This window comes from Lagenorhynchus albirostris, chromosome 11 (genome assembly GCF_949774975.1).
Source record: "Lagenorhynchus albirostris chromosome 11, mLagAlb1.1, whole genome shotgun sequence".
In the NCBI taxonomy this organism is placed as follows: domain Eukaryota; kingdom Metazoa; phylum Chordata; class Mammalia; order Artiodactyla; family Delphinidae; genus Lagenorhynchus; species Lagenorhynchus albirostris.
Window position 1 is genome coordinate 8554947 of NC_083105.1, and position 14856 is coordinate 8569802.

Below are 14856 nucleotides of genomic sequence, written 5' to 3' on the forward strand. Positions count from 1 at the left end.
AATGCACTTTTCTGAAACAACTACCAGGAGACTTCTTAGGGAAGAGTGTTATTACTGGGATGATTTGAAAATGCAGGAGGAAGGAAACTATAAGCTAGTGTCTGGGATATTTTAAAAATAAGCATTCTGCTGAAAGGTGTGGCACCCTCTGCATCACTCAAAATTATGCTAGAAAGATGTGGTATGTGATAACTGGGTAATCGGTTGATCACTTTGCATTCTACTTCCATTTTAGCTTTGGAGCTGGACTGTCTACTCTGAGCCATGGTGTGTGTTGAAGGAGCCAAACATCTAAATAAAAAGGAGGCTTCTATGATGGGAAAACACACAGAAATCATTCCTGAAGTGGCCACATTTCAGTTCTGCTTTAACTTAATGCAGGTTTGTTTTGTAAAATTTTGTGTTGAACCTGCAATATTGAAATGTTCCACTTGCAAATTTGACCACGCAAACTTCAGGAAATACAGAGTTGCAGCTCTCCTGACAACATCCCCACCCTTATACTTACTTACACATTTACTTTTGAGATGTCTTTATTAAACCTGGGGGGATGGGGCATGGGAAAATCCTACAGTAGTTAAATGGGCTACAGTATTATAATAGACTGGCTTTTCCTTTATGGATTTGGTCTTGAGAATTTTAACCCATCCAGCAGTTTTAGCTGAATAGGCTTGTAGCTTTCACACCTCATATGTTACATGAACTTTAATTTTATGGATCTCATTCTTCTACAGAAAAGAAAAAATTTGCTGTAGCCTCTACCAGAATTTATTTTTAAATATTCTTTTAATTTTTTTGTGAAAAATAGATAAAATTTTATATTACCTAGGATTTAAGGGTTGAGAAATTATTACCATTTTTTTCTTTAAATATCATGGAGAAGTTTACACATAAACATTAGAATTTTCAGATTGTGTGTGTGTGTGTGTGTTTTAACCCGTTTTACCAAATTTCTAATTTCTAATAACCTTTCTGCTCCCTAATTCTTCCCTTAAAATTTTTTTTCATTTAAAAATTATTTTAACCAGAATTTACCATTTTTTCATCAAAATGTCAGTTATGTGAACTGTCATTAATTATACAAACATTGAAAGTTAATTTCAAAAATGTCAAAAAGCTAAGTTGGAAGTACTTTAATAGAAAAAAACTAACTTTCCGAGTATTTACAGAATTTATATGAGAATATAGGCCTCCCTTATTATTTCAGTCATGATTATCCTACCATGCTATATGTTTTCAAGTCCATATTATAAAGATATAGAAGGAATAAATACTCTAATATAGTTTTAAGGGAAAAAGTTTTTTGTCACTTCTGGCTTAACTACCCTGTTGCAAGTTTTGAGTCTGTTCACCTGTCACCTGCCCTCAACAAAGTTGGGTGCAAAATGTCAGCACCAGTTATGCAGCAGGGAAGAGCAAATGAGATTCGAAGCTGCCCATGTTTTCTGGGTGAACGTGCAGAACTAATGTGGCAGGGAAAATGCTGTTCCTGGTGCCTTTAATGTTGGAAGGGTTTGTTCAGATGGCCCTGCCAGTCCAAAGGAAGCACATTCCCAATTTATCTCCACCCATTCAGATGTATGGTGCAAGTACATGTTATCCTCAGATCTTCTGTGTAGGGTTGTTTTGAGCATTGCCTTATAGATCCTCAGGAAAGAGACTGATGACATTGAAGTGGCTGGCAGTTTGAGATATGTCTGCTGCAGTCAGAGATTACTTCAAGGGGGCGGGGTGATGAGCAACTACCCAAAATGAAATGGTGAGCCTCAGCTTTTTGAGGATTTGGGGGTTTGATTTATTTACTTATTTATGTATAATTATTAATATTTTTGCTATGACTCTGGCATTAAATGTGATGTAATAGAAAAAGCACAGATTTTGGTATCAGGCCAACCTGTGTTTGAACTCTGGCTCTACCTCTTACTAGCTGTGCAAACAGTTACTTAACCTCTTTGAACCTCTTTTTCTTCATCTATAAAAGAGAGGCAATACATACCTTAAATAACTGTTGATATCATTGATAAATGAGTCACTGTAGTAGTGCAACCAACCCAGTGACTGCATAGTATAGGAAATCAGCATGTTCGATTCTTCATTTCTTATATCTTAGTTTCCTTCTCAAGACAAGCCTTTTCTTACTTCGGTGCCTTTGCACTTGCTATTTCTGCTGCCTGGAGCACTCTTTCTCCAAATCTTTTCATGGTTTATCATGCTGTTTAGGTTTCTGCGTAAGAGTCATCTATCTCCTCAGAAGGACCTTCCCTGTGAACTTGGTCTAAAATTGACCACCCACCGTCACTCTCTCTTCTCTTATTCCACTGTGTTTTTCTTCACATAATGTACCACCGGAAGTTATATGTAACTTACGTATTGTTGTTCGCACTAGGACATATACTCTGTGAGGGCAGGGACGTCAATCTGTCCATTTTACTGCTGTATCACCTAGCACAATGCCTAGCTTATAATAGGTGCATGATAACCATTAGTTTGATTAATTAATGAAGGAATCAACCCAGAATCTCCCTAGTACCAGGGAAGAACCCCTGGCAGATTGCAGAAAGGAAGTTGTACCAGGAAGCAGGTACTCTGCCTATTCGAGAGCCAAATGGGAAGTGGGCCTGTGGAGTTCTCTGGTATCCTTCCAGACTGCCTCCTGTCTCTGGGAGGAGCCCCTTTGAATGACCTTTACATGTGACCACTGTTATCTATAGTCTCTATGTCTTTTGGAATTTGAATAGAGGGGGGCTTTTCAATTCTAGAGTTCTGAAATGCCATAAACTATTCACTGAAATCACCTGGACTTTCCCCTGGTTGGTAAACATATAGATGATTTTTTCCAGCCATATCATGCAGATAATATAGTGTCATTTTTAAACATGGAGAACTGGTGTGTTTTATGAAAGAAAAGCACAATGTATGATAGTGGTTAAGGGCTCAGGTTGTCGATTGAAATGGAGCTGGGTTCCAATTTCTGTTCTACCCTTTACTTACCCTATGACCTTGGGCAAATTGCTTAATTTCTCTAATGCTCAATTTCCTCATCTACAAATAGTATAATAATAACAACTTCGGGACTTCCCTGGTGGCACAGTGGTTAAGAATCCGCTTGCCATTGCAGGGGACACGGGTTCGAGCCCTGGTCCAGGAAGAGCCCACATGCCGCGGAGCAACTAAGCCCATGTGCCACAACTACTGAGCCTGCACTCTAGAGCCCGTGAGCCACAACTACTGAGGCCCGCGTGCCTAGAGCCTGTGCTCCACAACAAGAGAAGCCACTGCAATGAAGAGTAGCCCCCGCTTGCCGCAACTAGAGGAAGCCTGCGCACAGCAACAAAGACCCCAACGCAGCCAAAAATAAAAAATAATAATAACTTCCATATAGCTTTGTTTTAAGAATTAAATAAGATGATACATGCATGTTTTTACTGTTTTATAAGTATTATTACACAATACAGAGCCCCTTTATTTTGCGTATTTTAGTAGTTCAGGTTGGATTTTCATAAGCTTATCATTTGTAAATTACCAGGTTTACCAACCCAGGAAAATATCTCATCTCTGCCTGTATCCCTGCCAGTATTCAGATTAAATAGAAGCTATTTATCATTTTTAGTATTATTTCTGATTTCTAAAGCAGATCATTTGAGAGATAATTTAACTCATGTTTACACACTGTATACAGAGATGAAAGAGAAATTTATGGGATTGTGAAAGGGTTGAATGAGCATATTGATAAAATAATCAAATTTGAAATCTCACAGATGATTTTGGTATGTGTGATTTTAAAAAGAATTAGGGATTCCTGTCTTCAAGTCTTTGAAACATCACATTATTGTTTATTTGTTTATGCCACAAATCATTTTATAATTTAAATTTATTAGTAGACCATTATTATTTGTTCTTCATAGTTAATCATTTATAGGAATTAGTAATTTCTTTCTGTCCAATACATGGTAGCACTTCAGTTTGAAAAACTTGACCTTTGGGACTTCCCTGGTAGCACAGTGGTTAAGAATCTGCCTGCCAATGCAGGGGACACAGGTTTGATCCCTGGTCTGGGAGGATCCCACATGCCGCAGAGCAACTAAGTCCATGCGCCACAACCACTGAGCCTGCACTCTAAAGCCCACGAGCCACAACTACTGAGCCTGCACACCACAACTACTGAGGCCGGCACGCCTAGAGCCTGTGCTCCGCAACAAGAGAAGGCACCACAATGAGAAGCCCGCACACCGCAATGAACAGTAACTCCCGCTCGCTGCAACTAGAGGAAGCCCGCGCGCAGCAACGAAGACCCAATGCAGCCAAAAATAAATAAATTTATTAAAAAGAAAAAACTGATCCTTGATATGTTTTAGTAATTGATTTGTATATCTTTCTGAAATAGTCAAATCCATGGGTTTTTTTAAATAAACTTTTTGTTTTGCAATAATTTTAGACTTACAAAAAAGTTGCACAGATAGTTCAGAGAGTTCTCATACACCATTCACCGATTGCCCCTAATGTTAGCATCTTATATACCTTTGGTACATTTGTCAAAACTAAAAGATTAACATTGGTCACGCTACTAAGTAAACTCCAAACTTTCTTTAGATTTCATTTGTTTTCCCACTGATGTCCTTTTTCCGCTCCAAGATCCAGTCTAGGATACCACAGTGCATTTAGCCGTATGCCTTTTAGATGGTGCATCGGTAGGATCCCTCTCTGAATCAACTTTCCTTCTCTCACCTCTACTTCCTCCTTTTTGTCTTAACTCTGGATCTGACTTTTAGCAGATCCTTCGTTCTCTGGCAACAGATAAATGGACCCTTCTGGGTCCTTTTTTTTTTTTTTTAAAGTATTGATTTATTTGGCTGCACCTGGTCTTAGTTGCGGCACTCGGGGTCTTCATTGCGGCACTTGGGGTCTTCATTGCCACGCACTGGATCTTCGTTGTGGCATGTGGGATCTAGTTCCCTGACCAGGCGTCTAACCCAGACCCCCTGCGTTGGGAGCGCAGAGTCTTAACCACGGGACCACCAGGGAAGTCCCCTTTCTGGGTCTTTTAACCACTGTTTTGGTATTGACAGCTCAGAACTTCAGGAGCATGCTTTGAACACTCCCTGTATATTTAATTTTGTTAATGAATGTGTGCTGATTCTTCTGCCTTTCTCTGCGTCTTGCTCTTTATACATACCAGGTTGTCTAGAGTCTGGGAACAGAGCGTGCTTCTTCACTGACTGCATGTTCCAGAACTACCTTCCAAAAGGAAACAGTTCTCCTCTCTACCTCTCCCCTCCCCTCTCCCTCTTCCCCCTGCCCTACAACTTGGGACATGATTTTAAATAAGGAGGTTTTTTATATAAGGCCCTTTCACTCTGCAGAATAAAGCATCTCATTGGAGGTATGGTACCAGGTTACAGTACTAGCAGTTCTTGCTCCTGTCCTAGAGAAAAGCTATCTCATGTAAAGACCTCTAGTGAAACATTTATAGTCTGTGTTACAGTTTTACAAAGCACTTTTCACATACATTAGGTTTTTTTGAGCTTCAAAGGGTAGGGGTTATTTTTCCAAATTGTATTATAGTGAGAAAGTCAAGGCTAAAAGACGTTAAGTGACTTGATTAGGTAGCAGCAGAGCCAGGCCTGGAACCCGTGTCTTCCCATTCTTTCTCTCATGTTTTTGGTCTGCCCTTAAAGGTCAGTTCTCTAAGTGTATTGCATTCACTTGGAACTTACAAAATATTCATATAACCAACTCAATATGCAATGCTTGCCCCTCTCCCCGGAGTCATAGTTAAGTTGATAGTAAATGCTTTCTGGTTAAGAGTAGGACTAATTATAGAATACACTGGGCCTTTAAAATGCTATTGTTTATATTAAAAGCATAGGCCAGAAATACATTTTTAGTGCTGTGTACGCTGTGCTAACCCATTCCGGCTGGTTTCCCAAGTTGACGGAAGAAAATTAATCATGAAAAGGACTAGAGAAATTTAGAACTTAGAGAGCTTGAGAAATTATATATAAGGAACAAAAGAAAAAAGAATTCCAGGGATGCTGTACAACAGGGTAGGAATGAGAACCAGGAAGCAGGAAGAGCAGTGGAGGGGAGTAAGGGAGCACAGAAGCATCTCTCCCCCTTCTTTGACATCTTTCTAGTCTCTCTCAGGAAGGGCTTATGAGAGATTACAGTAAACAGGGGCCCAGAGGAGTATTCTTTTCGGGAATGAAATCAGAAAATTACTCGAAACATTAGTTCAAGCTAATCATGGGGATAAAATATTTTTAAGGGCCAGTTTTTATGTTCACTCGTCCTACCCCACATAGAAAGGATCTTGTTTCTCTTTCTCTGTGACTTCCAGCGTTGGGTAGTCTCACCTTTGTATTCCCATAGCACCTAAAAAGTACGTAACTATTTGAATTTATATTTTTAAGAAACCGACACATCTTTTTATTATTTATGCATATCTGTGTAGCACACATAAGACCAAATGACTTGAGTTTGGCAGGGACCCTTAGTAGTGTGTGCTAGCTAAAGTTGCATTTTTCTGTGACTTTTTAAGTAAAAAATCTATATTACAGACATCAATATCTTTCTTATAGCATTGTAATTATCCGTTTTGAGTCCCTTTTTTTGCATTAGACTTAAGAATTCCTTGAACATGAGAACCATGTCTTATTCACATATCTATTTCTAGCGCCCGGCCCTGGCTTTGAGAGTACAAAAGATGTTTGAATGCATGGATTGAATCATGGGAACCGTCAAACCACTTGGTTGGGATGTGGTGTCTGAGTAATGTTTTCTTTGAAAATACTCTTCACTCTTACAAGTCCTTATTTGATGGTTGTTTCCCTCAAACAACCACTGAAGGCAGCGACTCTGTCTGGTCACTACTATATCCCCACAGCAAGCTCAGTGGCTGGCACGTGTAGTAGACCCTTATATTTCTTGAGTGAATGCCAAGGAAAGTTTTGACAGGAACTGAGGAATAACTGAATAAGACATGAATATGAGGTGCATAGGTGTGCTGACCAACTAGTATGTGAACCCTCGAGCAACTAAGCAAATATGTATAAAGTGACTAAATGAAACTGTGTCTTAACTTACTTATTTTAATACAGCTTACCCTGACGTCTCTGTTTCTCAAGGATTGTTAGTATCTTAAATAATTGACTCTATAATAGTGAAGAGAATAAAAAAATCATCTAAAAATAGTGAAGAGGAAATGTGGAAAGTTAGTTATCACAGAATATTAAAGGAGGAGTAACTGTGAATTCCAGGGTCTGACCTCTCTCATATCCTTTATTCTTTCTTGTAAAACTATGATCACAACTTGTACTTATTTATATGTGATTTGATGTCAGTTTCCCCACTGGACTGAAAGCTTTATGTGAGCAGAGACCATAGGTGTATCCAGCCTACTAGTATGAACCCTAACGTATTTGTTAGATGAGTGAATGAGAGGATGCATGGAGGAGAACTCTTTACTCATCCCGACTCCCAATCCCTATTTTGGTGGTGATGCTATAAAGTAGCCCAGGCAGCAGAAATGAGAAATACCTTCCTCTGGGGGTACCTTCACCTACTTTTTAAAAATAATTAATTAATTTGAAAATTGAGATATAATTGACATAAACACCCTTCACCTACTTTTATTCATATACTCTAGTAATGAAATGGGTGGGTGTTCAGAGAATAGTCTCTGGTTCTAAGTGATAGGTGATGTGGTTTTACAGTTTGGGTGATTTTGCAGTTTATAGGGTAAACTGAAGTATAAAAATACACCAATAACATAGGTGTAATTCACTGCTGCAAAGATGAATATTCTAATTATGAGCATGCTAAGCTTCACATAAGGCTAAAACCCACACTGTTCCTTCTCTTCCCAGTAAAACACATTCTCCAGTTTGAAGCTAGAGGTGGTGTTGTCTATTGCTCAATTGAATTGTGTCTGCTTATTTCTTCTGGGATTGGTACCTGAAGGTTAATGAGGAGGAAAAATGTACCAATTATTATGAGATCAGGCTTTGGGGATTTATAGAAAGAACAGAATTTGGAGTAAGAATATACTATCTGAAATTAGTTTTAACAATTAATATTTATGAAATAAGTGTGCTAGGCTATGTTTAAACGAGAACTTAGAAGATGATGCATCATATCAAGTGCATTAGATTTAGATAGAAAAGTCACGGAAGTGAGCCTAGGGATACCGGATTTTTATCTGTTTATTAAGTTGTTCTTTAGCCATTTTTTTCCCCTTGACATTTAAACCTTCAGTAGTAGACGACAAATAATTTTTCTGGAAGAAGTGTGTTAGAAAATGAAAGTCCTCTCCTGTTACAAACTTTTAAACAAATTTAAAACAAAATTTTTAACTTAAAAAGATTCAACCATTGTTCAGTACACACCAAAGGATGATGTGCTTTAAAAGCAGTTAATTGGGAGCATCAAAAGAAAGGTGAATTAAATCTGCGCAGTACTAGTTACTCAGCATGATTTATAATTGGCATCATGAACATGGATGGAACATGTTTAATTTTCCAGTGTAAAGTGAATTTAAGTTACGCCAAAGTAGCATTAAATGGGGCAGCAGTTGTTAACCTGACACTACATTAGAATCATCTGGCAAGCCTTTGAAAAACCCTGGTGTCCAGGCCCCACTCCAGACCAATTGAAGACATTCTCAGATGATTTTATTTGGGAAGTAAAGGTTGAGAATCACTAGAATGGGGGAAAGAATACAAGGATAAGAATACAGAAGATTTGGTTCCAGTCCTGGCTTCTGTTTTCTAGTATTTTGTTGAGAATTTTTGTGTCTGTGTTCATAAGGGACATTGGTCTGTAGTTTTGTTGTGATGTCTTTCTCTGGCTTTGGTATCAGTAATGCTAGCCTCATAAAGTGAATTGGGAAGTATTCCCTTCTCTGTTTTCTGGAAGAGTTTGTGAAGGATTCTTATTAATTCTTCTCTTAAATGTTTGGTAAAATTTACCAGTGAAGCCATCTGAGCCTTGGTTTTTCTTTTCTCCTCAAAAAAAAGGAAAATCTCTTTACTTTTTATAGGTCTCTCTGGATATTCTGTTTTTTCTTGAGTCAGTTTCAGTAATTTGTGCCTTTCTAGGAATTTGTCCACTTCATCTAAGTTATCTAGTTTGTTGGCATATGGTTCTTCATAGTGTTCCCTTTTAACTTTCTTACTTACTATAGTTGGTGGCAATACCTCCTTTTACTTTGCTGAGTTTTGCATCTGCTTTATGTCTCTTTTCTTGGTCATTCTGACTAAAGATTTGTCAGTTTTGTTGATATTTCTAAACAAAAACTTTTGGTTCCATTGGTTTTCTCTGTTTTCTGTATAATTCCTTTCTGCTTTAACTTTCTTTCTTCTACTTACCTTGGGTTTAGTTTGCACTTCTTTTTCTAGCTTCTTAAGGTGAAGGCTTTATAGTATGTATTTGAGATCTTTCTTCTTTTCTGATATAGGCATTTAAATCTATGAATTTCCCTCTAAGCACTACTTTAGATATATCCCATAAATTTTGATATATTGTTCAGTTCAAAATACTTTCTAATTTCCCTATTATTTTTCCTTTGACCCATTGGCTACTTAAGAGTGTGTTGTTTAATTTCTACATAATTATGAATTTCCCAAATTTTCTTCTGTTGTTGGTTTCTAATTTAATTTCATTATAGTCAAAGAATGTACTTTGTATGATTTAAATCCATTTAAACTCACTAAGACTGGTTTTATGGCCTAGTATATGACCTGTCCTAGAACCTGTTCCATGTGTGCTTGAGAAGAATATGTATTCTGCAGTTGTTGGGTGGAGTGTATTCAAGTTTTCTGTATTCTTGTTGATTTTCTGCATATTTCTTCATTATCAAGAGTGAGGTAGGGCTTCCCTGGTGGCGCAGTGGTTGAGAGTCCGCCTGCCAATGCAGGGGACACGGGTTCGTGGCCCGGTCTGGGAAGATCCCACATGCTGCAGAGCAGCTGGGCCCATGAGCCATGGCCACTGAGCCTGCACGTCCAGAGCCTGTGCTCCACAACGGGAGAGGCCACAACAGTGAGAGACCTGTGTGCCGTAAAAAAAAAAAAAAAAAGAGTGAGGTAGATTGTAATTCATGAGGAGATAAATCAAAAGATTCCTTATTCTAAATCATTTAAGTAAGTATCATGAAATTGAATTAAAACAAAATGGAGAAATCTTCTAGTTTTTTTTTTTTTTAATATTTATTTATTTTGTCTGCGCCGGGTCTTAGTTGCATCATGCGGGGTCTTCATTGCCGCTTGTGGACTTAGTTGCGGCATGTGGACTCTTAGTTGCCACATGCATGTGGGATCTAGTTCCCCGACCAGGGATCGAACCCGGGCCCCCTGCAATGGGAGCACGGAGTCTTACCCACTGGACTACCAGGGACGTCCCGAAATCTTCTAGTATTAGTTGTACCTTAAGAATGCCAGAAATGACATCTAATTTATTTTCTAGTATATTCGTCCTTTTTATTTTAGTATCTTAGTATGAGGGTCACTTTTAATTTTCATGAAAACTAATGCTTTCAGACTTAACTCCAACCAGGTCAGTCTTTCAATTGATCATTTCTGGGTAGTAATTTCCTCCTCTGAAGTATGAAAACCTCCATAACTTAGGGTCAGATATCTTAGCGGGGGTGGGGGTGGGGAGAGAAAAGATTTTTGAGAAGGCTTGTTTGCCTTTTGCTCTCCTCAAGCATGTAAACCTCACTGAGTTTCTGATAGAGCACTTTTTGGACTAGCATATAATTTCTGGTCAAGGAGCATTTCCCTTATTTGTCAACAAGTTTATTTTGGAGCCTTTTTGTAACATAAATAGTCTGAAGAGCTGTGATCAAATTTTGTCATTTGATTAGTTTGTCATTTGATTAGGTTTCATATCCAAATTTAAAGAACTGAGAAAAAGATTCATCGGTGTTTCGAATAGAGCTGAGTTAATGGAATGTTCCTGCAGTCAGAATCTTTGTTGAAGAGGTCTTCATCCTGAGCGAAGGACGATGCAGAGGGAGTGTTTTTGTTCTTTCCCAGTCATTCCCATACTAACCCTTTCCTCTTCTTTTCTACTTCCCTCATAACTTATACTTTGCCTCCCTATTCTAGAAGCCATGGTGAAATCAATAATGGGTAAATATGAATAAGGTAGGAGCAACCTACTGAGCTGCACATCTCCCTTTTCAGTAAAATCCAGAACTACTGACCAGTGGAAGCCACAGAGCTGGACTTGAGAACACAGCACTTATTTTTGCTTTTTCTTTCCAGACTCAGTTGACCCAATTGTTTGATGTGTTCATTTCTTGGGCATTATCCCTTGAACACCATCAGTATACCTCCATGGTCGTACAGGGCAGAAATATGTGAAGTTCCTTCCCTTGCTTTGATTTCCCAAGTAGCCAGTTATTCAAATAGCAGTTGATCACCTGTGTTTGAAACAAATGGAAAACTTGATTATTTTCATGGGGAATGGAGAACCTAGGTTCCCCTACTTTACGGTTTGTTTCTTTTTATTCCAGTCCTTTTCTGGCAGGCAACTCAGTTGATTCACCATGCATCAGCTTTAAAGACATCTGTTCATCTATATATAGGCTGCTTGCACAGACCCATTTAGAAACAGATGATATATTAAATTTGTGGAATTCAATAACAGTGAAGGTATAAAGATGCATGCTTGTGCACAAATAGGTATTTTTGTTTAGTTTTTATTGACTTGGGGAATGGAGAGGAAATCTAAATGGTGATGTGCAATAACATTATACATAATACATAATATACATAATACATAATATGGTGTTTACTGAAAGTCACTTATTAAATGATTTGTTCTAAAATGAATAATCCTCAAGGCCTGGAAACATAAAGCCATTTTATTTAGAGTGCTTAGAATTAAGAGGAATTAAGATAGACTAAGGAAAGGGGAAATTCATATAAATATGCATTTCTTTGTAGCTGTAAGTCTTAGAAGAAGAATTGTTGTATATATACAGAGCCAGACAGATACATTACACCATAATTCTGAATTTACTGCTTAGGGCTTTTATTTTCCTCCTTATAAACATTGTTAGGGTTAGCAGGGGTTATGCAATGTATAAAATAATACATACCTACAATCAAATTATAGCAATACCCAGAGTATACTGATAAAGGGTTAATTCTGTTATGTAAATGGGAAACTTGGTCAGATTTCAGATAAGCATAGGGTTTGGAGTTAACTGCTGAGAGGCACAAGATGGAATTTTCAGATAACTGAACTTTAATTTCATTTAGTTTTAGAGATGGAAAAGGTTTATTAGATGAACCTTCCTCTTTGACCTAGAGCTGTTTAAAAAAAAAAAAGCTCCATAAAAAGCTCGAATCAGAGTTAAATTTTTGCTTTCATGAAGCAAGAAGTTTTTCAGTCAGTAAGTTTGCATAATGGATCCCTTATGGCCCTATCTGTATATGGGTTTTTAGGAAGGCTGATGATTGATACTTCAAATTATTCTTGGATAATAGAGTTTTCATTAGTTATTGTTTTTTTTTAAGTGTTCAGACTTACTGAATTGCATTAGGTTTCCCTGTTCTCTGAAATCAAATCAGTTTGTTATATTTAATCCTTTTCTAATAGCTCATCTTACACGGGGCCTTAGAAACACTCTACAAGATGACAAATATATGCCCTTTTTTCCCCTCTTACTTTATCCTGCCTGGCCCTCCTCTTTCTTTCTTCCAAGGAGACATGTGGCACAGTATTAAGTACCTTCACTGTAGTGTCACAGCGACCTGGTACGAATCCTAGTTCCAGCACTTTTGAGCCATCTGACCTAAGGCAAAAGTTTAAAGGTTTGATCCTTAGTTTTCTCATCTGTAAAATGGAGATAATAATTGTACTATTCGCACAGGGCTTCCCCCCCCTTCAAAATTATTTAATTACAAGGCTGGATAACTGAAAAAGAATTTTCCATTAAAACAGTTTCAGAGCTAGAAAGTATCAATAACAGGTTATGACTCTAGGGCAGTGACATGATTGAATAGAAATGGCTTGAATCTTATGGATGCATTAATCTAGATTCGATGCTGGTTCAGACATCTATTTACAAATTAAAATAATCTGTCTTGAGTTTTGTTTTCTTTCCGTGTCCATAAAATGAAGAGCTTTTCCTGATCACCAGTTTTTCATAAAACAGACAAGTAAATCTCGTGGCGCTAGCCAGAAAAGTTTACACCTTAGGAACTTCATAGCAAACTGGCCTCTTTCAATAGGCAGACAGCAACCCCTCATTTAAAATGAAGCTGTTCATCAATTGGTGACATTCATAGCTTCATCCTTCAATCTGCAGGATGCTGGTAGGATTGTCAGGTTTTAACCAAGTCATTTTCCAGCAAACATTCTCCCATATGTTTTGGAACTTTCCTTTGCATCTTAGTCTCTCCACATAACAGTTCCATTACACAGAAAGCCATTGTTCCAAGCACCACAGAGCAGCTCCCAAGTCCTGATGTAAAAAAGAGGGCTTTTTTTTTAATTAAACAAGTGAAAAGCATGTCAGTCACTTAACATAGGGCTGACACATAGCAACACTCAATGACCCCTATTATAATTTTATTTTATTATTACTACTGCTGTTGATCTGTAATTTATTCTGAAATCAAGTTCTTAGATTAAATTTATTTTACTGAAACTGATCACCCAAACTTCTTTGACCCTGGCCTGAACCATCCATTTCCCTCATCCCCTTTGCCTTACCACAGAATGAACCCAGGTGATCATACTCCGTCCCTGTTTATCTTATTAGCAGCACAGGCTTCCAAAAGACCCTGGAGAAGCAGAGAAGTAAGGAGCCCAGGTTCTGGAATCAGAATGCTTGGGTTCAAAACCTGTTGTACCTCTTATTAGTAGATCACCTTAGTTAACCTACTTAATCTCTCTGGGCCTCATTTTCCTTACCTATAAAATAATAATACCTGTTCTCTCCATAGGGGAGTTATGAAGATTAAGTGAGTTAAAACATGAAAGAATGTAGGACAGTATCTGGCACAGAGCACATGTTCTATAAATGTTAGCTATTAGTGTGGCCGTTGCTGCTTTTATATTTTATTCTGCAAGGCTGTCTTTATTTTTAACAATGTTAATCTGCAAATAATAATAATACCCTCCTGATTAGATTTCTCAGGCTGTATGTATCATCATTTAGAGATCCAGTTCAGTTTAAGAAACAATTGTTAAATGCTTACTGTGTATTAAGTGCTCTTGGGGGGTGGTTCATAGAGTAGTAAGATATATTCCCTGCCCCCCCCCCAGGAGTTTATAAACTGGTAGGAGAGAGAAGATTTATTCAGAGGGTAAGTATTACACAGGGCAAAATATCACTCTACTTTTTATAACAAATAAAAGGTAGCTCACAGGAGGCCTGGAGTAATTCTCAGTGCTGGGGAGGAGTGAGTTGGGAAGGTCAGGTGAAGAGTTGGGCATTTCCAGGTGAAGTGAATAAGGAGTTGGGAAAGTTCATGGTACCTGGAGGAAGAGGGATTGGACAGTCTTGATCGGGGTGACTGAGAGTGGGCGAGACACAGTGCTGTCACTGCAACACAAGGAAACGTAGGAGCTTGATGAAATAGGAGCGTAAGGAGGTGACAGAGTTGAAGTTGACTCAAAAGTTTTAGTATTAGTGCTGGGGAAGAGGGTAGTGATACCATTAAAGAGAAAAAGTATGGGAAGTAGATTAGGTTTTGGGGGGGAAGATAGGTTTTGGACCTGCTGAATTTGAGATATAGTCAGGAGAGACTAGTTACGGTTCTGCAGTTTTTGGAGACCTTAAAAACTGCTTTGTGGATGGAAAAGGCAGACATTAGGGTAATATAGTTCCTAACAGATACA

The 14856-nt window shown here is 38.1% G+C and overlaps 1 protein-coding gene across 6 annotated transcripts in view; it reads left to right on the top strand.

The window, feature by feature from the left end:
- Positions 1-14856, top strand: part of MRTFA (myocardin related transcription factor A) — a 172630-nt gene that overhangs the window by 116423 nt on the left and 41351 nt on the right. The gene's annotated exons all lie outside the window — the stretch shown is intronic.